Below are 25,194 nucleotides of genomic sequence, written 5' to 3' on the forward strand. Positions count from 1 at the left end.
CCCCAGAGTAATGATTTACCTATGGTCACTCAATTTCCAGTGTAGAGCTTTTTCTACTACAGCAGATATCTGGACCATAAAGGCATTCTGTTTATCCACTCCCAAAAGAGAGAGTCAGGATTGTATTTGGACAATTTTTGTTGTTTTCCCCAATGCTATTGTTATGAGGGGTTTGCCCATCTATATGGTTACCCCAAGTATTTTGGAGGCACCCTTACCTAAGCATAGACAGCACTCGACTAGTCTTGTGAGGCAAAGAGGTAGCATCCCTTGGGAACCACCAGGTGGTGCTCTTTGAGACTTATTTTTTTTCCGAAGTCTGATAAAAGCCATTAATCCTACAAAGGGAAACCTTCAAGTAAATTGTTAGAAGCCCCCATGAAATTGTACACATTTAGGTTTCTCTAATGGCATCCACTTCTGGTAACATGAAAATGTACCATATCTCTATCCATCCTCCACGACAAAAACATGCTTAGGGGAGACCATTATTTGATAGAGAGTTCTTGTGGAATCAGAACTAGAAGAAAAATGTATTTTAGTACAAGCACTTATTCAGATCAGGAAAGTATGTCCCCAATACTTAGAGTCTCAAATTTAGGGCACCTCTATCAGGACAATTTTAGATAGAAGCAAAAAATAGTGATGCAAAGACTATTGGGATTTTAGCCTAAACTCATCTAGCCTAATCTCTGAATTTTCAGATGAGATAACTGAGCCTCAGAGAATGAATGATTTTCTCAAACTCAGAGAGCTAGTTAGTGCCAGAATGTGTATATTCTAAATAAAGTCCATTGCTCTTTTCACTGTACCTCACTGCCCCTCTTCAATTTAATAGACTAACTAAAAATTAAACAGGAGATTCTGATAAAGTAAGCACTCCAAGACAGTGTATAGCTTGCTGGGAAAGGGGTTTCAGGACCAAAAAACATTTTTTTTTGACAAAAAAATGCTTGAGCTCAATGGCGCTTCTAAGAAGAGGAAACAGTTTCTATAAAGGATGTATAAATTAAAATGCAAATTGCTGAAACAGGTGGCCAGAAACAGATTTTTCCAGAAGAGGGCATGTTTTTGGTTCTTAGAGTCTACCTAGTAATAGTACATATCCCCACATGAGTCAGCATGACTCAATAGAAAAGTTTGGATTGAATAAAAATATAACCTAGGAAAATGAAAAAAGAAGCAAACCAAGGGAAGAGTGAAGTTTTATGCCCTAGAGGAAAAATGTCCCTCATTTTCCATTACTTTTATTTCTCTTCCACCTAGATCCTGTTCCCTGATCCCTTCATTAAGGGAGGAAAGCTTTTTGCTTAGTTATTTTATGTAGTCTACTTAAATGGCACATGAATAACATTGTAGATAGTGTTCACCTGTCAAATGCAGCATTGTTTTATTTTTCCTTTTTTATTTGGAGTATTTTTCCATGGTTACATAATTCATGATTTCCCCCTCTTCTTCCCTCCCCCCTCCCAGAGCTGACAAGCAATTCCCCTGGGTTATCCATGTATTATTGTTCAAAACCTATTTCCATGTTATTCATATTGTAGGAGAGTGATCTCTTAACATCAAACCATTGTTTTATTTTTTGTTTATTAAGCCAGATACATTTTTCTTGACTCTCCAAACCTATTGCACTTATATTTATCAATGCAACTTTAGTCCTCTCTAGTCACATCCATCACCATGCTTTTATCAGTAAGCTAAGCAAACATAAACATTTAACTCAGAGTTACACCCATACAAAGAAAGGAATGTGTGTATATTTTGGTAATCAGAATATATTGCCATGAAAGGATCTAGAGAAAGGCAGTAAAGTGAGAAAGTCACTAAATAGGTCTCCGCATCTCACAGTAGCTGAATTTCTAAAACATGATCTACAAATGGAAATAATAGAAGACTACGAATCATGGTCACCAAAAATATGGAGGACAAGAATTTTGTGATGACTTGAAGGTGTACTCTTATTTGTGTTCTGCAGAGGACTTATGCCAGTTACAAATTAGTAAAATAAAGGTTGATCTCCACACTAGGAAAAGAGGTAAAAATGTTCCAGGTATATCTCTACACTCTTCAGATCACCAGAGATAATGAAGTGATCTTGCAAATAGTGAAAGAAGATATCTGAAAGGGAAAAAAATAGAAATCACAAAATCTCGGGTTTGTTAAAAAAAAAAAAACTATAGAAGCTATCTAGTCAGTCAGTCAGTCAGCCAACTAGTATTTACTAAGTTCCTCTTATGTGTCAGGCATTGTGCTAAGTGCTGGGGATACAGAGAAAAGCAAAGAATACTCAAGTCGCTTACAGACTAATGGAAGAGACAACATGAAAATAGCTAGGTACCAAAAAATAATACAGAAAAAATAGAGGGGTACTCCCAGAGGGAAGATACTGAAATTAAGGAGGTGTGGGAAAAGCTTCTTACAGAGGGCAGAATTTTAGATGAGATTTGAAGAAAGGAAAGAAAATTAGAGGCAGAATTGAGGAGGAAGAGTATTTTAGGCATGAAGTGCAGCTAACTCAAATTTGAAGAAGAATCTCTTCCACCACATATTCAATGATAATGTGCTTAGCTATCAACTCCCTAGTAGTCATTTTTGTTCTGTGATTCCTAGCAAATATGTTGTGTTCCTTTGCAGAGAAAGCAAAACTCAAATTAAAATTGAGCATCTCTGCTTCTTCTTTATTATCAGTTGTCATAATCCCATCCATCCTGTGCATGTCTCTTCTTTTATCCTTTTTCTCACAATATACCAAAAAGAAAACCTTTCTTTTTGTTGTCTTTAGTTTCTTTGGACAGACTCAGTTCATTCTGAACTTTAACATTCCAGACTTTATTTTTCCAGAACTATGTCACTCATATTCATTTCTTATTGATTTTCCTTATTTCCATCTTCAGTACATTTCTTTTTCAAATAGATATTAGTTAGTAACTTTTCTCTGCCTTTGCAATGATCTTTTCAGTGTTCTTATTGCTGCTTAGTGACCCTGTTTGAAGCTTTCTTGTTAAAGATACTGGAGTAGATTGCCATTTCCTTCTTCAGTTCATTTTCCAGATGAGAAAACTAAGGCGAAAAGAATTAAGTGGCTTTCCCAAGGTCACACTAATAGTGTCTGAACTCAAATTTGAACTCAGGTCTTCCTGATTCCAGGGCCAGCACTCTATTCACTGTGCCACCTAGCTGTTCCAGTCTTATTTTCATATCAATTTCTATTTCCTTCTACATTGATAATTTTTTTTAGCATTCTTGAGCCTCTCTTATCCTTCCTTGGGCTAGCATCTTCTCTGACACTCCTAACTCTTAGGAAACTATCTATCTTTCCTCTGAATCCTTTATCATCTATTTTCCCCAAAATCAAAAGTAAGGTAAAACAACACTTAGATTTCTCTCTCACCACAACAAGGAGATGAAAAGACTCCCTAAATTGCCTTAGTCAAGAAACACTTGATCTCCTTGACAAATGGGGACAGATGGCAGAAAATGAGAATTGGAGAGAAAAAAAGTATTTAGTTTAAAATACAAAATTCATTTTCAAGGCACTATGTAAGAGAATGTCAGATAATGTGGAAAATTATGTCATTAAGCAATGAAAAGCTCTAGTTAAGGAAACCTACTATACTATCGCATGAGTGTTCATACAGAAGCAGGAGCTGGCAAGAAGAGAAAAAGTAGGTGAAAATAGAGTAACATTTACAAAATTATTTTTTATTATCAAATGATAGTTGAACTGCCACAATGACACCTCAAGCTCCAAAGAGCTATGAAACTTAAGAAGACAAAGTCAGCTTAAGGTAGCTGAACCATCTTAGCTCCTGTACTCTACCAAGGCTACGTATCTACAAATAATATAAAGTGGTTTGAATGTGGAACAAGGGATTCAGTGATCATTGCCATACCTGAAGTATTCCATTTCTGCCATGATAAAATCCACTGGGACCATTTTCTTTAGTCAAACTGGGTGAGGCTATTAAAGCTGCCAAAGCTTTATCATTTTTTTTCTTATACTGGCCTGGAATCTAGTTCCTACCTAATTAACTATATATCTTGAATAAGTCCTAATATAACTGCAAGTGACTTGAAGAATAGGAAATTGATGACTGAGTAAATGGCGCACCTATCAGTTCAAGGATTCATAGACTCCAAAACTGACCAAGCATAAGGAAAGTGAAATGACCAGATCAACCACATGTACTCTGTGGATGGGTCAGCTTATTCTGACATTCCCTAAAAACTTTTGGGGTTTTGTGAGTGCATTGCCATCATTAAATATGGGGTTCAAATAAAGGTTTTAACTAAAGCATTTCATTCATCTACTACAGGTAGCCACACCCTGAGAGCACATTCTCTCATTCCAAGCTGCTTGCTCCCCCTTTCTCCTCACCAAGAAAAAGCACTCCAGAGTAGATGATGAAATCTATTAAGTAAACTTGGCCTGAATCTATAGGAGAAAAAAAAAAAAGAAAACTTCTCTACATATGTTGAGATCATATGTACTTGGGTAATTGAGACAGTGAGTACCCATATCCAAGGCACATGTGTGGCAGCAAGACCAGCTGGCAACCATACTTAACCACCTTTGCCATTATGACATTGGGAAATGTGGAGAATGGCTAGAAGGTTTGAAAAAAGAAGCCAAAGCCATCTGGAAGCACCTTTAAAAAATCACACCTAATACCATAAAATAAAAAAAAAAAAGAAGGGAAAAAGAACTGCTTTGAGATTAATAAACTTTAATGAGCTATAGTTGGATGAGGTCAACTCCAGAGAAGAAAAAAGTCAAGATTCATAGCTGGTTATACAGTAGTTTTCTCCATACAGAGAGAGCTGCTTAATTATGAGAAGAATGTCTTACTGGATTGCCACATGGTGGCAAATATTGCATCTTATAAATATTGCAACTCAAATATGTGGAACTTACTCCACACTCTAGGAAGCACAGATATTTGGAGCTTTCAAAGTTACAAACCAAGTTGAAATGCCAGAAAGCTAAAGAACATATGAATTTTATTTAGGGGACATACAATTGGCAACTTCACTAGTCTTAAGTTTATTAGGTGGGTAAACTGTAGGTTTCCACTTTGCTCAATACATATCATATTCTGTTGCCTCAATGTCTAAAATGTTCAAACATTCAATTTTGGCCATTGCATGAAATCATACCCAGAAAGTCTAAGTAAGAATTAATTAACTAACTTGGAATTAGAGAGTACCTTGAAATGGAAATCTATGGTTCTAGGTAAAACTAACTCCAGGTCCTTCCTCCCAACTCCATATCTATCCGTGTACCTTACTTCTAATCACACTCCGAATCCCATCATTTCCCAGTTCCTTGATGCTTGCTTACTCTCTGTTTCTGTATTTTAAAATGTGGTAAATCTCAAACCCTTTGACCACTCCCTCTGGCTGTAGGGGAGATTTACAAGGTAAAACCATTTTGTACTGAGTTTGCCAGAAGACAGGTGCTCTTCAAATACCAAAAATGATGCACAGGTTTAGTTTTCATTCAGCCAGATGCCAGATTGTATGTTTGGTCAAAGTGTCTACTATTTTTATCTTGAAATTTTTTGGCTTATGGAACCAGAAGCTTGGCAAGATTTTGTCTATAAAATACCTAAAAATTCCTGGCAGGGCAGATGCTTTATAGCAATCTACTCAATGAACACTTCTACTTCCAATCTTTACCAAAACAAGGAAATTCAGAAGGATGGACTGAACCCCTGCCTCCTAAAAGCTTATTGCTTACCATTTAATTCAATTGGCCAGACACTGATTAAATGTACCATGTGCCAGGAACTGAGGATACAAAACCAAAAATACAATAGCCCCTCCCCTCAAGAAACAATCTCCTAAAGGGAATATATATACATACAGCTAAATAAATTTCAAAATATTTTGGTATAGTTCCCAAGCCCAGAGTCAGGAAGAACTGAGTTCAAATTTTACCTTAGACACTTATTAGCTATTTGACAGCAAGCAAGTAGTTTAACCCTGTTTGCTTCACTTTCTTCATCTGTAAAATGAGCTGGAGCAGGAAATGTCAAGACACTCCAGAATCTTTGCCAAGAAAACCCTAAATGGAGTAACAAAGAGTCAAACATGACTGAAATCACTGAACAGCAAAGGGAGGTTAAGTGACCTACCCAAAGTCAGATCAGTACATGTCAGTGTTGGGACTTGAAACTAGGTCTTCCTGACTCTGAAGACATCCTTCTAACCATATGTCATGCTGCCTCTACAAATACAGTATTAGAGAGACACAGAGAGAAACAGATACAGAGAGACACAGAGACACAGAGATGGAGAAGAGACTTCCAAATAAATACAAAGTTACTTCGGCATGGAACAAAGAGACCTTAACAAGCAGGAGAATCAAGAAAGACTTCTTGTAGATCCCACTGGGTCTGAGCTTTGAAGAGAGCTAAGGATTCCAAGAAGCAAAGATGAAGGAGAAAAGTATTCCCAGAATAGAAAACAGCATGAAAGTGTGAGATAAAACAAGGAATCTCTCAAGCAACTAAGTTTATCTGCGAACATAAAATGCATGGAAGAAGCAATGTATATCTGTTTATATTTGAATTTTAAACCAAGGTGTAGGTTAGCTCTTAAAACTGAAGAAAAATAAATTCTGAGGTCTTAAGGTTTTTCTTTGTTATTTATATGGCCAATTTTGGGCCATCATCTTCTTATCTGTGAAATGGGGCTAGTCTTTATGAGTCTCCAATGACTCCATCATTTTTCAACTCCTCTCTCTTTCACCATTAATTTTCTAATCTAGTCAGTAGGCCAAAATTATTCATTTTACCTCTGTTTTATTTTTCATACTTCCTTTGTATTTATACTTCTCTCAATCTAGTATCAATCTTTATTACAACATGACTATGCTATTCCAACGACATTATAACCATAACCTTAGCATATGTTTCGTCTATACCTATATTTGTGCTTCTCTCCTCTACTGACAGTGTGATTGTGCCCAGATCACTTAACCTCTAGGAACTCTTGAGGCAGTTCATTGAAGCTACAGGCTGTAGAGAAGGTGTTGATCTGAAATGGTAGGTAGTTTCCACATCTGGGAGTTTCCATTCCCAATTAAATCTCAAGTCGATTCCTTTTCCCTATAAGTGTTCATGTTCATTCTATTAGAATGGAAGCCTCTTGAGATTGTAGACGATTCTGCTTTTTCCTGGGTATCCACCATGTCTCATACAACATCCAGCATTTAGGTGGTGGGTACTTAATTTATGTCTATTAATTCAACTGCACCCCCATCACCTACAAATCTCTCATATTGCTTAATATTCCTCTCACAAGGCTCTGATCGCATCATATACTGTTTAAAATCTTTAGTAACTTCTCAAATACTGTTTAAACTCCTCAGACTTAATTTCAAGCATCTCCACAATTTGGCACCTATCTGCTCTTCATATTTATCTCACACTACTCATTTTCATTCACTCTCATCTCCAGCCAAACTGGGCTAGTCCCAACTATCTGAACTCACCCCACACTTTCCTGCCTCTGTATCTTGGCTCACTAATATTTGCACATCTCAGATCACTTTTCCTCCCCTACCCTGAAATCCTACCCTTTCTTCAGCTCAAATACCATCTCTTCCATTAAATTATCCCTGATCTCTGCTGTCAGAAATGCAATCATGCTTTCATTGTCCAAATTGGACATAACATTGGATGGGTGTCCTAGTAACTTATCAAAAGACAGTATTGTATAGGGACTAGAGAGTCAGGCTTGGAGCCTGAAAGAGCTATATTTAAGTCCTGTCTCTATTATCATTATTTCACCTTAGGTGAGCAACCAAGCAAGTCACTTACTCTCTTAAAGACTCTAAAACCTTAAGTTTCAGGACATGTGCCAATCTGCATTTGTAAAGGGAGTTTTCTTATAAGTCCTCCTCCCCAACAAAAGAAAAATGACTTTCCATATATTTTACTATTCTATTTTATTTTATATCTATTTGGGTCGAGTTTTCTTATCTCTACTATCAAATTATAAGCTTCTTGAGGCCAGGGGCATTATTGTTAATATAGCTCCTGAGTACAATTTTTTGTATGTTTTTTTTTTCACAGTGGTGGATAGTTGTTTACTGATTGATTGCTATCACCCATAATTATCTATGTATTTCAAAGGATAGAAGATCTGCAATAAGAATATCCTTTTAATTAGATAAAGGTCTTCACATTTACTCACTTTTAAATATGTTTTTATTGATATATTTTGGGTTTTTACATCATCCTAGTTTTCCCCAATATCCCCCTCTCTCTTCCTTCCAGATAGCTATTCCATAAACTAAAAAGTATTTTAATACAATAAAAGAGAAAAAATAATCATAAAAGATTAATGTACTGGATAAAATCTAAAAATATTGTTGGTGCACAATACACATACACCCACATCTGCAAAGGGATAGGGTTGGGGTTTCTTCTCATACCTCTTCTTTCACACCATGCTAGTTCTTTGTAATTTTCAATATTTACTTTTCATTTGTGTGTTTAAAGTTGTCCTTCTCATTTACATCATTATTGCCACTATGAATATCTTGGCTCTGCATATATCACTCAGTATCAGTTCATATAGATCTTTCTTGGTTTCTCTGTATTCATCACATTCTTAATTTCTCACAGTACAGTGTCATGATTTACTTAGCTATTCTCCAATTTATAGCATCTACTTCATTTCCAGTTTTTTATTAAAGCAAAAATTACAGCTATAAATATTTTGATGTATTTGGTAACTTTCCCTTCACCAATGTCCTCCTGGGGATATAAGCCTAATAATGGAACTTTGGGGTCAAAAGGTATGAATATTTTTGTTACTTTATTTAAACAACCTTCAAATTGCTTCCCAAACTGAAATAAGAATTATTAGATGAGAATTTATGCCCTGCACAGCAAAAATAATGAGCAGAATAGAAAAGCTCAAAACTATGAAGGTAAACCGCACCAAAGAAACAAGAGAGAACAAAGATAGGTAATGCAACTATACAAAAATGAAAGAAAAGCCAGAATAGAAACAAACACCAAAGACACGTTTAAAAAAATATGCTCCCAATACAAGCAAAACATATGGCTCTTGAAGACAGGATGTGTGGATACAGCCCAAGGATATTCAAAAACAAAAGGATTTGCAACATTTTTTTTAAACCCTTACCTTCCGTCTTGGAGTCAATACTGTGTATTGGCTCCAAGGCAGAAGAGTGGTAAGGGCTAGGCAATGGGGGTCAAGTGACTTGCCCAGGGTCATACAGCTGAGAAGTGTCTGAGGCCAGATTTGAGATTTGCAACATTTTTAGGGGGGGGGAAAGAAATGAAAAGATTATTTGTACCTCAAACATTCCAAACAACAGAAATGTAGGACAAGAATTGAAGACAACAGAATGACAACAGAAAGACCAGTAAGAGACTTTTTTCTAAAGTACATGAGGACACAAGGGTAAAGGTGGAAATTTGGAAGGGAAATCAGTAGGAGATGGGCAGAGGGCATTATGGACAGAGCTTGGTGATGTAAAGATTAAAATTTAGGGGAGACTGAGGCAGGTAGAAATTAGTTTCTCTCTGCAAGGAGTATTATATTTTTAGAGGTTTATTGAAGATTAAGGATTAAAGAAAATACAGGATAAGGAAAACGTGCCTAGGCCAGAGAGGCCTAGACAAGACCTCACCTACATTATGGAAAGAGCCACATCTGCCCCAAAACGGAAGTCCAAAAGAGACCAAAAAGCTCTTGCAATCAGGTTAAATACCTTCTTGATCTCGGCCTATGTGAGAATTCAAAGCATTCTGGGGAAGTGGAGCAAGGACTTCTGGGGATTGAAGTCCAGACTTCGAGTCTATTTTTTACATTCCCCCCGTTTGATTGTTTGAAAAAAATATTTTTTTCCAAAGGATCATGAAAACATAATCAATTTAAAGATTACAATAATTTGAGGATAAGAGAAAAAAAAGAATAAAACCAATAATTGCTGAACGCATTGACAAAAAGCCAGTTAGGGGGCAGTCCCCTTTGGCATAAAAGTATACATACAAATAATTGTTCAATCAACCACACCCAAAGTTCAATTTTTGTGCAGCTGGCTGGTCTGGAGGTTTCTTCATGGTATCTTCTCCAATAGTTCAGTTCTGGAATCAGAGAGGTAGCATCTTCTTTACCTAAAATTCTTCTCAAAAGGAATTTAAACTTTGCAATTTAAATAATGATATTTTTACATTCCTCCCGTTAAGAGAGTGATTAAAAAAATACAGGATCACTTAGGGATGCATGGCTGAGGTATGAGGTATATGAATCAATTGGCAAGAGATATTAACAAAAACATCAGAAAAAGAAAAAAGAAAAGAAAAATTTCTGGATGAAAATATAGAGTATCAAAGTCTTATGTGTAAAAATTCCAAGTAAAAAGAAAATAAATCTATAACAGGTCCTTGAATCAGGGCCCAATCAAAATGATTTAAGCAATGATTCATTTACCCAGTCAGTAGCCAGGACTACAGAAAGGTACCACACTATGAGAGGCAGAAAAGGGACCAGATTATGAGCCAAGGTTTCGGGGATACTCATCTGTGAGTATTTTCAGAGTGAGTGTGGACACAAGGAAAGCCTATGTCTAACAATGTTAAACACAGTAACCTCGAGTCTTCACACTAGGTTCAAGACCTTTGTATTGGCCTAGAAGTGCATCAATCCATCCTGGATTGGGTTTTCTTTGGCTCTGTGAAATGGCTCTTGTGTGTATATCTTGTCCTGGAATCAGACAGAATCATTAAGCAAAGTCCCATAATTTATTTAAATAATTAGTGGCATCATTTTTATAGTCACAAGCTTTTTGGGCAAATGTATTTCAAACTTATAGTACTGAAAAGTCAAAAAGTTAAAGAAAATCTTAATGCTGGTGACATGTGCTTCAAATATAAAAAAGAGAAAAAATAAAAAAGCTGAAAAAGTATATTGCACATGCAAGAAAAATATAATAATAAAAGAGCTTTAAAAAATTCAAAAATATAGCTTATTGACACTGTGTCAGCTAAGAAAATATAGAATACAAGGCTTTCTCACCAAAAATGAGATCCATTTCCTTTTTGTATCTGGCCATGCTCCACTGTAAGTATGAGGCAAATGAATTGAACAGTAGTACAAATATGTAGATATCAATATCCCCAAAATTCTCAATAGCCCAATTAATTACAATAGCAAACAAACACACACACTATCATATTTGCTGTATGGCATTTAAAAAAACCTATGAATTGATGGACATTTGTCACACTTTTTTGTTGGGTTTTTTTTACAAACATAGCAATCTTTCAACCTTGGTAATAAACATATTTTTAAACAAAGTAAAACTCATCTTGGGTTAAGAACATAATCAAGAAATCTATATATCATTCTGGTAGAAGTAAAATAGTGAGCTGAAGAATATAAATAAAGGGGTGCTCCTTTTTTGGAGGCTTTTTAGGGATACAAATGCCCTGAGATTAACTGCCCCAACTTCCATTCACATATTTAGAAATGCAGGAAGGTTGGGGGTTATAAAATGTATTTCACTTCAGCTACTAGAATGGACCTTAACTCGTGGTAAGGGCAGGCAAAAATGACCGGAAATTGTTAAAAAAAATTCCAAAAATCATATTTAAAAAACCCTTAAAATTATTTGAGATATTTAGCACATTAAATTTTCCAAAGTTGTTAATACAATTGTAACCAGTTCTGAAGAAGCCCATCTATCCTCTACGTGACAACTTACAAAGGCAAAAATGGAAAAAAGCTGTTTTTTTTTTCATATATGGGCTTATTCAATAATATTTGTTCAGTATATGGGGGAAAGCAACAGAATATAATAGAACTGCAAAACTCAGTACATTAAAATGATTCAGTGTAACAGAATAATATTGAATCCAGTAATAACATATGAACTTAAAATGACAAAGTTAAACCTTAAACAAAAAATGCAATAGAAATACAGAGATTTTTTTAATAAACCATTGGAGTCTGAAATGCCTTAAAATCATAAACTCCAGTCTTTAAAGTTCCTTAGGTACGTGTGTTTTTTTTTTTGTTTGTTTGTTTCAATTAATTATCCATTTAAATGTCTATTGTCCGAAGGCAAAGTGGTATGGGCTAGGCAATGGGGGTTAAGGGACCCATCCAGGGTCCCACAGCTGAGAAGTATCTGAGACCAGATTTTAATCCAGGACCACATATCTTTATGTCTGGCTCCCAGTTCACTGAGCCATCCATTTGCCTCCCCAGAGTTGAATCTTTGGGCTGAATCTTTCTTCTGGCACAGGTGAAATCAATGAAATTACCAGAACAGTCGAAAGGTATCCTTTTAAACAGCCCATTGCTTTTTAAGTTGCTGTTTGAAAAGTCTGTTTCTTCTCTCTCCCTTTCTCTCTCTCCCCTGCCAATACCCCCCCTTTTGTTACCAGCTGGTAGAAATGAGTCCTGAGTGATCTGCGTTGAACAAGGATCAGGGCAAGCAGGGCCGGGAGCAGAAGCGGGCAGCCGGGGTGGGCAGGTGAGCAGGCAGGGAGAAGCGGCCGTCCACTTCACCAGTCTGATGGCGGTGGCAGGCAGACAGGCAGAGCAGAGCAGCTAGGGGCCAGGTGGGCGGCAAACGCAACAGGTCTGGATCGGGGACTGAAGGCAGGAATGGCCAGCTGAGCCGGGTGGGGGAGCTATCTAATGGCTGGAACGAGCAGCAGCTTTGCAAGGGTAAAAAAACCTCAGCCAGAGAAATATGGCTCAAAAAAAAATTTCTAGGCACTAGCTATTAAAGATTAACTAAAGATCAGAAAAGAATCCGAAGATTGAGATATTTCATTTTCCCGAAGTGGTTATGCCAAACTATAAAGATTAAAATTTAGGGGAGACTGAGGCAGGTAGAAATTAGTTTCTCTCTGCAAGGAATATTATATTTTTAGAGGTTTATTGAAGATTAAGGATTAAAGAAAATACAGGATAAGGAAAACGTGCCTAGGCCAGAGAGGCCTAGACAAGACCTCACCTACATTATGGAAAGAGCCACATCTGCCCCAAAACGGAAGTCCAAAAGAGACCAAAAAGCTCTTGCAATCAGGTTAAATACCTTCTTGATCTTGGCCCATGTGAGAATTCAAAGCATTCTGGGGAAGTAGAGCAAGGACTTCTGGGGATTGAAGTCCAGACTTCGAGTCTATTTTTTACAGTGAAGCCCTGCCTTTGGTGCATTGCTTCCTTTGTGAAACTATGTTAAAATTTGGGAGGCTACATAAAGGGAGGAAGGAAGCAGGAGTTTAGAAAGGAGTGACTAATGAGCATGAGTTAAATCAAGATCTAGCCATGAAGGAAAAATGGTGACCTCTGGGGTCTCAGAAAGAGGAAGTGGATGTGGAAGAAGAAAAGATTAAAAAGGAGAGGTCAGTAAGGAGGCCCTATTTTGGAGGAAGGGTTCCACTGATGAGTGGTTTCATGGACGAAGGGAGAAGACTTTATAATGCATAAGGACAAGAAGTTTTGATGTGTGAAAAGTCTACCTGTTTGGGAAAGGGGAAACTGGGAACAACTAAACCTGGAGGACTTAGGAGAGCATGGACAAGGAAGGATATTTCCAGGTAAATGCAGTAAAAAAGGCCAAGAAGAGAGAGTATAAATCAGTGGGAAGGAAGTGCCCTATCATGGGGGATGTATTCTCTGACAACTGCAATAAATTGGCTTTTTTTTTTGAGAGTGAAACACAATGGAAATGAGGCAGACCCTTCATAAAAGTGGCATAAAATACCTAGAGGGCAGAGCCCAGAATGGATGATTTGGGGGCTTCAATGGTATGAACAATACAGAAAAAAAGTAAGAAACCAGATGATTATAATGGTCATGAATCAGAAAATGAGGGTTTAGAGTAAACAAAAAAAGAAAAATTAGATAATGAAAGAGTGAAAAAATTCTTTTTCAAAAAGTGTAAAAAATTATAATTTTTAAAAATGAATAAGCAGAACTAGCTAAAGGAGAGAAGAGGAAGGAGAAACATTCCTGAAAGGGGAAAAGAGGGAGAATATAATTATATAAAAAGAAAAGAGAGGAATTAATAAACAAAATCCTAAAGGGAAAAGGGAAACAAAGGAGAAAAGGGGATATAAAGTTTAAGAGAGGAGAATCAGTGGAAACATCCACCTTTAAAAAAAAAAAAGATTTAAGTAACAAAGAATAAAATGCTGTGTTTACAAAACAAGAATTCTGGGGAAAGACAATTTTGGAAGCAGATAGAAAAATATAAACCTAACACAACTTTAAGTGTGAGTTATTTAAACAATCTCATGAAATGAAAAAGTGGAAGGCTAGGAAAACAAAACTCTGCAATCTATTGCTTATCAAAAAACATATTTTTGAAATAAAGACATACATAAAAACTCGGGGTGGGGGGGTAGAAAAAAGTTATTATGCCTCAAATGAATACAAAGAAGCAGTAGTTATCTTCATGCTATTATACAAAACATAATCATTCAAAAAAATCAAAAGGGATAAAAAAGGAAACTATATTATGTTAAAAAGGAACCATAAAAAACAAACCAATATCAATAATAAACTTATGCACACGAAATGTTTTAGAATCCAAATTCCTAAAAACAATATTATCCGAACTTCAAGAAGACATAATTAGCAACATAATAGTGACAGGAAATTTCATTATCCCTCTTTCCATTTTGATTAAATTTAACAGAAAAATAAGCAAAAGAGAAAATATGGACCTGAACAAATATCAGGAGAAACCAGAGTTAAAAGACCACAAATAACTTTTTTTAATTGACCAAACTAAGTACAAAGATATTTCAAACAAATGTAAAAAGGCAGAAATTATAAATATATCTTTTACAGACCATAAAGCAATAAGAATAGAAATTGATCCAGGTATACAAACAAAAGATACAAGGCCAAATGGAGGCCTGACCATGAAACATTAAATAATGAGTGGGCCAAATAGTAAATCATAGAAGCAATAACTAAATAAAAATTATAATAATAAAACAGTATATCAAGATTTCTGTTATATGGTTAAAGTAGTTCTCAGGGTGAAAAATCATACATTTACAACTATATGTTAACAAAATTGTAAAAGAGAAGACTAATGAACTGAATATGCATTTAAAAATGGAGAATCAATTAATAAATAAACCTAAAATAAGCATAAAATTTTATATATTAAAAATTAGCGGGGAAATTGATAAATTTGGAGCAAAAAGACCATACAAATGACAAATAAAAGGCTGATTTTTGAAAAGACTAATAAAATTGATAAACCCTTAGATAATCTGATTTTTCTTTAAAAAGCAGAAAATCAAATTCATAAAATAGTAAATGAGCAAGGTAAAATCATAGCAAAGCCAGAAGAAAAAATAATTAGACCATATTGTAAAGTCATATGCTAATGAAACTGAGAACACAAAAGAAATAGAGTGATACTTTCAAAGATATAAAGTACCCAAATTATTAGAAGGTAAGTCAGAAATCTTAATGATCCAATTTCAGAAAAAGAAATAGATGTAGATATAAAGGAACTACCACAGAAAAAATCCTTAGACCTGATGCATTCACAGGAAAATTCTACCAATTTTTAAAGAACAATAAGTTCTTTAATGCTTCACAAATTTATTCTAAAAAAAAATGAAAAAGCAAGAACTCCATCAGAATCCTTTTATGAAACAAAGATAGCCCTATTACCTAAATGAGGGAGACAAAACACAGAGAGAAAATTACACACTGGTATCATAAATATTACTTAAATTTTTAAACAAAATCCTATCAAATGGATTATAGCAATTTATCCAAGATATTATTTATCATGATCAAATGAGATTTATACCAATAATACATGGATAGTTCAATATTAGGAATATAATCAACATAACCAGTCATATTAAAAAGTAAAACATTCAAAATCACATGATCATCTCAATAGAGGCAGAAAGGGGCAATGACAAAGTATAATACTCTTTTATGATTAAAAATGCTACAAAGTGGGGGCAGTTGGGTAGCTCAGTGGATTGAGAGCCAGGCCTAGAGATGGGAGGTCCTGGGTTCAAATATGACCTCAGATACTTCCCAGCTGTGTGACCCTGAGCAAGTCACTTGACCCCCATTGCCTAGCCCTTACCACTCTTCTGCCTCGGAACCAATACACAGAATTGATTCCAAGATGGAAGGTAAGGGTTTAAAAAAATGCTACAAAGTAAAGACATACATCTGCCTTTAGAGAAAGAATTGATAGTGTGAATGCAGACCAAAAACATACTAAATTCCACTTTCTTTGTTCTTTTATTTATTTTTGTTCTTTTGAGACCTCTTCCACAAAAAGGCTAATATGGAAAAAAGTTTTACATATTATTAAAAAAAACAGAGTATAGGCATAGTGGGACATTTATTATCATAAAAAGCAACCATCTAAAACCAAAAGCAAGCAAGCATTGTATGCAGTGTGGCAGGTGGGGGGATATACAAATAGTTTCCAGTAAATACTGGAGTGAAGCACAGATGACCATTCTCCCAATAGCAACAAAAGAAGAGAAAACAATTAAAGGAATAAAGATAGGTAAAGAGGAGATAAAACTATCTCTGTTTGCTGGTGATATGATAGTTTTCTTAAATATCCCCAGGGAATTAGCAAAAATATTGAGACAATAACTTTAGCAACGTTACAGGCTACAAAATAGAACTTCAAAAAATCAACAATTCTTTAGAACAACAAGAAAATACAATGAGCAATAATAGAAAGGGCAGTCTCATTCCAAATAACTACTGTTGTAGTTGTTGTTAAATATAAATATAAGTTTAAAATGTATCAAATAGTTAGGAACCAACCCCCTCAAAATACACAGCAGACTTGTACAGATTCAATAATAAAATACACATTAAAGAATTAAAGAACACCCTAATGGCTGCTGGAATATTCAGTCTTCCTGGCTAGGTCATGACAATATAACAAAATTAATTTACATTTACAATTCTATGCCAATCAAAATAACCAAAGGATATTATATAGAATTTGATAAAATAATAACAAATTTCATGTGGAAGAAAACAAAAGATCTATAAAAATAAGGGAAATGATGCAAAGAGGTAAGCATGAAGGAAGAATAGCACTTCCAGACCTCAAATTCTATTATGGAGCAACAATCATCAAAACCATCTGGTGTTGCTTAAAAATTAGAGAGAGATAGATCAATGGGGGAAAAAAACCTCTAGAAAATGGAGACTTCAGAAACAAAAGAATTCCAGTGTTTGTTACAGTAGAAAACATAGTTTATCTCAGAAAAAAAAACTCCCTCTTTGATAAAAACTCCTAGGAAAACTAGAAAACAGTTGGGCAGAAATTAGGCTTAGGCCATCCCCTTACACCATACTCTTCAATACATTCTAAAAGATCTTAATATCAAAGATATTATTATAAAAATATTTTATTTATTTTTAAGATATTTTATTTCCTCAATTACATGCAATAACAATTTTACATATGTTTTCAGAAGTTATAAGATCCAAATTGTCTCCCTCTTTCCCTTCACCACTCCTCCCACCTCCCAGTGATGGTAAGCTACTTGATCTGCATTATATATGTATTATTATGTAAAACATATTTCCATGATGATAAAAAATTAGAAAATAAACAGATCATATACCTCTCACAGTTATGAGTAACAGATGTATTCTTAACCAAACAAGAGATAAAGGTAAATATAAAAGATAAAATAGGTAACTTTGATTACATGAAACAGAAAAACTTCTACACAAACAATATTAATGTTCCTAGAATAAGAAGGAAAGTAGTTGAATGGGGGAGAAATTTTTTTATATCAGATTTCTTTGAAGAGGGTTTGAAGAGGATGATTAAACAGATAATAAATATGTATAAGGCTAATAACTATTGCCCAATACATAGTCAACGGATATGAACAATTTTCAAAAAGTTGCAAAAGATTCACAACCACATCAAAAAATACATTGTCACTAATAATTAGAGAAACACAAATCAAAATAATTCTTGAGGTTTCATACCCCCTCCTATTTCAATTGTGGCCATTTGGGGTCTTCTCTTTTTCCCCAAAATGGAAGTAGAAGGTCCACAGGTTTTACACATTGCAAATATTTTGGGATTTTCTCAATGTTCTCAGTTTTGTTGACCTTTTTTTCCCCTCTAAAAAAACCTAAGTACAATTTGTCATATGGCTCTGGGGGAGGGAAATGGGAGGAATATATGGGATACTATGATGATGCAAGAAATAGAAACATCTATTTTTAAATTATCTTTTAAAAATACATTTCCTACCCATACTTGTGAGAGGTATATGATTGGCCTCTCTTCTGAGTTTTTAATATTAGAATATTTAATATTAAGGTCATGTAGCTTTGAAATGCATCATAGAATATAGTTTAAGGTGATTGTTTAAGTGAATTTCTGCCAGATAGCTTTCCAGTTTTCCCAGTTGTTTTCTCAAATAGGGAGTTCTTTCCTAAGGAATTTATGTTTTCTGGATTATTGAACAATGAGTTATCTGATTCTCCCTTATCTAGTCTGTTTCTTGATCTACTTCTCTATTTTTTAGTCAGTGCCAGATGGTTTTGATGATTGCTGCTTTATGATATAGATTGAGGTCTCAATGCACTATTCTCCCATTAGCTCTTCCTCTCTTTATAATTTCCCTATTCTAGACATTTTCTTTCTCCAAATGAGTTTTGCTATTATTTTATCAAGTGCTGTCAAATATCCCTTTGAAAATTAAATTAATATACATTAAATATATAAATTAATGTTGATAGTATCATCATTTTTATTATGTTGGCATGGCCCAGTCATGAACACTGAATGTTCTGTCAACTATCTAAGTTATTCTTTATTTCTTTAAGGAGCATTGTGTAACTGAATCTATATGAATCTTTCTTCTGCTTTAGTAGGTCAATTCCCAGATAGTTTATGCATTTTAAATTTATTTAAAATGGGATTTCCCTTTCTATTATTGTCCATGTTTACAAATTAAAAGAATTTCTTGGAATAAGCATGGCTCAAAATAAGAAATATAAGAATATATCCCCACTCAATCTCCTTTTCAGTAGAGGGAAGTCCACAAGTGTTTTGCAGTGTACATATTTTCAGACTTTTCCCATGCATTAATAAGTTATGCTGTTTTTCCCCTTCTATTTCTTTTTTATTAATTTTTAATTCATTATATAAGATGGCTTTGGAGTAGATGAGGGAGAGGGATACCAGGGAAAAGTTTTTTTCTCTATGCCTTGAATGTCCTTTCTACTCATCCTTACCTGCCAGATACAATACAACAACCATTTAAGTCCCTTTTGAATGCTAGACATTGTGACAAGCACTGGGGGTAGAAAAAGAAAAGGAAATTGTGGGAGCTTACAATTTAATGGAGGAAGACAGCAATCAAAAGGAAGCTAAAAGAGTATAGGGAGAGAAGCTAATTGGTGTTGAAGAATGTTGATGGAGGAGAGTTCTTCTGAGTCTTCTTTATATGGAGACTTTGGGAGGTATTTTTTGCTCTGCTCACCAGCCCTCTAATAAGAGGAGCAGAGGTCATTGAGATACTAAAAATAGGTGAATACCAAAAGGGAAGTCATCTCTGTCTGATGTTTCCTAACGATGAGCTTTTCTCGAGGATAAATGGTTGTTGTTGTTGTTGTTTAGTCATTTCAGTCATGTCTGATTCTTCATGATCTCATTTGCAGTTTTCTTATACTGGAATGGTTTGAGATTTTCTTCTCCAGCTCATTTGACATATGAGGAAATTGAAGCAAACGGAGTTAGGTGACTTGCCCAGGGTCATACAGCTAGTTTAATATCTGAGACCAGATTTGAACTCAGGAATATGACTTTCTGACTCCAGGCTGGCTGCTGATAGTAGAATAGAATCAAAGAATCTAGTTTATAGGAAAATTCTTCTCTTCCTTTTTCAAGTTGCTAACCCTTCCATGTAACTCTCTCTGGCATCTTTAGATAAGGATTTTTTTGTAGAAGACTTTGTCTACATCTCACCTTTGATTTCATCATGCTATACATTCTATCTATTGTATCACCATTGGAGAATGTAAGCTCCATGACTATAATGTTTTTTATCTTTGAGTTTGCAGGGCCTTGTACATAGTAGGTTCTTTTTTTTCAATTCCTATATAGTTTTATTTAAATTGGCATTTCCCTTTTCTATTAGAATTACAAATGGAGTTTGTTGGTATAAAAACATCTACAATAGAATATCTAAATAAGACATGAGCTAGAATGATAGTATTAAGATCCAATTTTGAACTTTTTAAAACAAATTTTAAAGTGGAAAGAAGCATCATATTTACAAAAAGCTATCTATATATTTATGTACCTAGAGGCACATAAATCTTAGTTAAATTATCTCAATTACTTCATTTTTTCTTGTACCATAGTAATTTACATACAGGTCTCCCCTCCAAATACTTATTGAAGGGAATCAAATTGTCTTCCATTGTATCTGTTACATAGGATGAAAGTAGTGGATGCAGAATTTCAACCCACATCCTCTTGTCTCCATTTACATGTATCTAGTACATGTTTAGTTCCAAAACATAATTCATTTTTTTTACCCCTAAACCATTTTCCTCTCTATTTATTATACAAGACAATAGCATCCACCCAGTCCCTAAGACTCACATCCTAGGAGTCATCATGGATACTTCAGTCTCTCTTGCTCTCTTCCCACCCCCCACCCCAGCCATGTCCAAGTTGTTGTCAAGACCTATTGATTTCCCCTTTGCAATGTCTCTCTAATACACCCCATTTGCTCCTCTGACACTGCCACCACTCTAGTCCAGGACCTCCTCTTCATGCCTGGACAGCTCCCTACAATAGCCTGTTGGTGGGTCTGCTCCCCATTCCAATCCATCCTCCCTTCAGAAACTAAAGTGAATTTCCTAAAGTGCATATCCTATCATATCGCCCTACCCCCTACTCAATAAACTCTAGTGGATCAATCAAATGGATCAATGGATCAAATGGAAAATGTTCTGCAGTGTTTGGCATTCATAGCTAACCTTTCCATTTTCCATACACCTTTCTCCCTACTACATACTCTGATCCAATGACTGAGTCTCCCAATTGTTTTACAAACATGACATTCCATCTCTGCTCAGGGCATTTTTTTCTGGCTATTCCCCCAAAGTGGGGAATGCTATCACTACGCCTAATAGCCTCCCTAGCTTCTTTTAGGTCCCAACTAAAATCTATTCTTTTACTAGAAGCCTTCCCCAATCCCTCTTAATTCTAGTACCTTTCCCCTGCTAATTCCTTCTTATTAATCATATACATATGATTAATACATATATAATATCCATATAGGTCACTTGCTTAGTATATTTGTTTGCATGCTGTCTACCAGATTAGATTATAAACTCCCTGAGGGCAAGAACTATCTTTTACCTCTTTTGTATTCCCAACATTTAGCCCAGTAGTAGGTATTTAATAAATATTTGTTGATTGATTGCTTGATCTTCTTTTCTCTTAATAAAATTTCTTTTAGTGCATTAGGGTGAATATACTTATAAGAGAAGGTTGTTTATTTCAGTCTCCAAAGACATCCACCCAATGGAGAGATTTGCCAAGTTTCTTGGTGTGGGGTCTAAGCCAAGAGACATGGAACAACTATAATGGGTGCCTTTATCTTTCTTGCCACTGGCATTTCTGACACAAGCATGATGCCTACCAGGTTTTGAATAAGAAGATCACATTATACATATTGATATCCAAGGATTCCAGTCTTCTTCTTCTGTCCTTACCTCAGGGTTAGTCCTTGAGACTGACAACTCAACAGAGAGGACCAACAAGTTTTCAATATGGAATCCTGCATCATAGAAAAAGACCACATTCATTCTTTTTAGAATGGTGCTTCTTGACCTACGGCTGACCTTTATATTTATAGGCCAAAGGGAGCAGTTATGTAACTGAGAACAGCTAGACTTAACCAAAAAATGCAATAGCAATTTAAAACAGCCCACAAAAAAGAGAAAAGAAAGTCACAAAGCTCTATGTATAAACTTAATACCGACAGGGACCACCTGCTTTCTATTTCCCCTGCCTCCTCCAGCACACACACTACACAATACCTTCGTTAACGCTTTATTATTTCATTACCCAACATATTTCCAACAAAGACAAATATTTCCTCTCTGACTGTCAGACCAAAAAAGGAATTTTCCTATTTTTTTCCTTTCTTCTTTCATTTTTGTCATCACGTTAACACCTTGTTGCTTCATTAAATAGAATTTTTTAAAATTTAAGACAAGAAAAAGAGGCTTTTCCCCCCCTGAAATGCCAGACTATAAAAATGATTCAAAGTCCCAAAAGCAAGGCCTTGAATGGGGCAAATGCGAATTTGCATATATATACCTTTATGTTCCACTCAATTCAATAGTCTGTACAAAATAAACACATAAAATCAAAATACTGTGATGGTTTAAAAGCAACATGAAACCACAATCCACATTTCTCCACTTGCCATCTTCCTCCGGGACACACTAGAGCTGCCTTTCATCCCAAGGCGTTTGTTTTCTATTATATCTCAGTTCAAACCAATAAAAGAATAAAGAAAAACAAAGAAAGCTTTTTCTTTCCTTTTCATTTTTAAAATAAAGAAAGTAAATGTGTACCTGCTAACAGACTACGAGTGAGAACAGGGCTGAGCCTTGGATGCTGAAAGTTCATACAGCTGACATAGAAGGGAAAAAAACTCAGCAGTACTGACTAGTTGGAGTTGACCTATAAATATGGCACAGAGCCTAAGAAGGAAAGTTGAGTAAAACTCTGCAGTTTGTTTTACTTTTCTGGTGAAATGACCATTTGTTTCCAAATAGTCCCAAAGCTCATGTCTTTAACGGCCATTACTCCACTGTACTGGCATGCTGTTAAGGGCTTTGCCTATTCCCTAATTATCAGAAAGCGCTGCTGGAATTCATTAAGAAATTATAACAATAACGTTACCAAGTGCCTTCAAAACCAGGTTTGGGGAATTGCCTTAGAACTTTAAATCTTGAGTAACCCACCTTCACTGCAGGAAAACAGAGCAGAAATCTACCAAAAAAAAAAAAAACAATAAGTCACGCACGGGTAACCACCTGAAAGGTCCATGATGCATTTCTTCAATGCAAAAGAGAATATTGAAAGTTTGTGTTCTGGAAATTATCTTGACTACAAATGGAAAAAATATTCCTCAAGTAGAGACAGATAGTTTTTATTAAAGAAGGCTTTCTTCCGTAATCTGTTTTCATTGGTTTTGGTGCCCCTTCCACCAATACGTAGCATAGCCTCTGTGATTTTGTAAATGGATTTTTGAGACTAGTTCTGACCAAAAGATCCCATGGCAGCTAGGTTCTATAAGGAGAATGGAGCACTGGGCTTGGAGTCAGGAAGACTTCTGTTCAGATCTTACCTGAAATACTTATTAGGTGACTCCATTTATTTATCTGCAAAATAGTGATCATAATAGCACTTACCTCACAAGATTGTTGTATAAAGAGCTCTGCAAACCTTAAAGCATCTTACAAATGTTAGCGTATTATTATTATTATCATTATTATTGTTATTATCAAAACCCCTTGATTAATGGGTCTATTTCCCAAGGAATTCAAGGAAAAAGGAAACGAAACTGTATGTTCCAAAATATTTCTGGCAGTTCTCTTTGTGGTGGCAAAGAACTGGAAACCAAGGGGTCAAAATATATAGATTATGTCTTTTGTGTTTTCATTCCTCAGTGCATTCTCTGGAGGTGAACATTCACAAGTTATTCTTCAATGTTCTTTCAGTTCTTCTCTTTTCACTATTCATTATCTCATGTAATTCCAAGTTTAAACAAATTTATCTGCTCATTGTTTCTTATGGTTCAGTTGTATTCCATCACAATCATATACTATAATTTGGGTAACTATTGATGGAGATCCCCTTGATTTCCAGTTCAATGCCATATGGAGATAGGCAAAGTCTTGATCTGATGAACAATTCAGAGTGTTCCATCTCCACAATAAAGAATTTTTTTAAACCTCTGATCATATTCTTGTACCTCTGTATATCAGTACTTCTAAATCTGTTCTTTGTCCTCTAGGATATCAGTTCCTCCCTGTTTTATCAACCCATTGCCTTTGGTATGGCTTCAACATTGTCCTTCCACCTTGGATCTAATCTAAAAGGGAGCCTCACTGCTCCATGCCAAGCCTTTCATCTCCTAATTGACTCCTAATGATATTGCTCACAGAATCTGCTCTAAACCTTTTTTTCTCTCCTCAAGTCTCCTTCATCTACTCATCTCTACACCCTGTTGGCTGAGACCTTCACTTTGAAGTGATCTATCACAAGCTCCCATTTGTCCCCACTTCTATACTTCAAGTCTTTTTGGCATCATCCCCAATTCTCTTCTCCTTTTGTCCAATCTTGGAGGAAAAGGTGACTCTTCTCCTTGCCAGCATCTACTGCCCCACTTGCAACTTTAATCCCCTGTTCATTTTGAAAGATTGCCCATACCCCACCTCCAATGTGTGGGTATACACCAAAGCATAGTCCTGAGTCCTCTCCTCTTCTTTCACTTCACACCTAATCAACTCTTACAGGGCTATCTCTTTGCAGATGAGTCCAGAATCTACAAATCTAACTATTTCTCTCCCCAGCTCTAATCCTAAGTGGCCAGCTTTCTGATGGATGCCTCTTAGACATCTTGAAGTCGAATTGTTCAATATTTAACTCATTTTCCCCTACAAATCACTCTCTCTCTTCTCATTCTAGAGGCGACTAGGTAGCCCTGTTAGATACATTGCAGAACTTGGAGAAAAGACCTCTGTTAAAATCTCATGTCAGACTCAGCTGTATGAACTTGAACATGTTCCTTAAGCTCTCTCAGCCTACCTCAGCTTCCTCATCTGCAAAATGAGGATAATAACAATAAAATAGCACATACCTAATTGTGAGGACCAAAAGAGGTGGCATCATTTGGCCAAAACTTTACTAATAATTGTCTTCTGGGTTCTCTCTTCTGTTATCTCGATATTACTTTACTTGGTGATTTCACCTGCTTCCATTGGTTCTGTTCTTATCTCTATGCAGATAATGTATATGTATATCTATACATACATGCAACACATGTGTACATGTACAAAATATACAACACTTGTCCACTTGTACATGGTAACACATGTGTATGG

The sequence above is a fragment of the Monodelphis domestica genome, chromosome 3 (assembly GCF_027887165.1).
Source record: "Monodelphis domestica isolate mMonDom1 chromosome 3, mMonDom1.pri, whole genome shotgun sequence".
In the NCBI taxonomy this organism is placed as follows: domain Eukaryota; kingdom Metazoa; phylum Chordata; class Mammalia; order Didelphimorphia; family Didelphidae; genus Monodelphis; species Monodelphis domestica.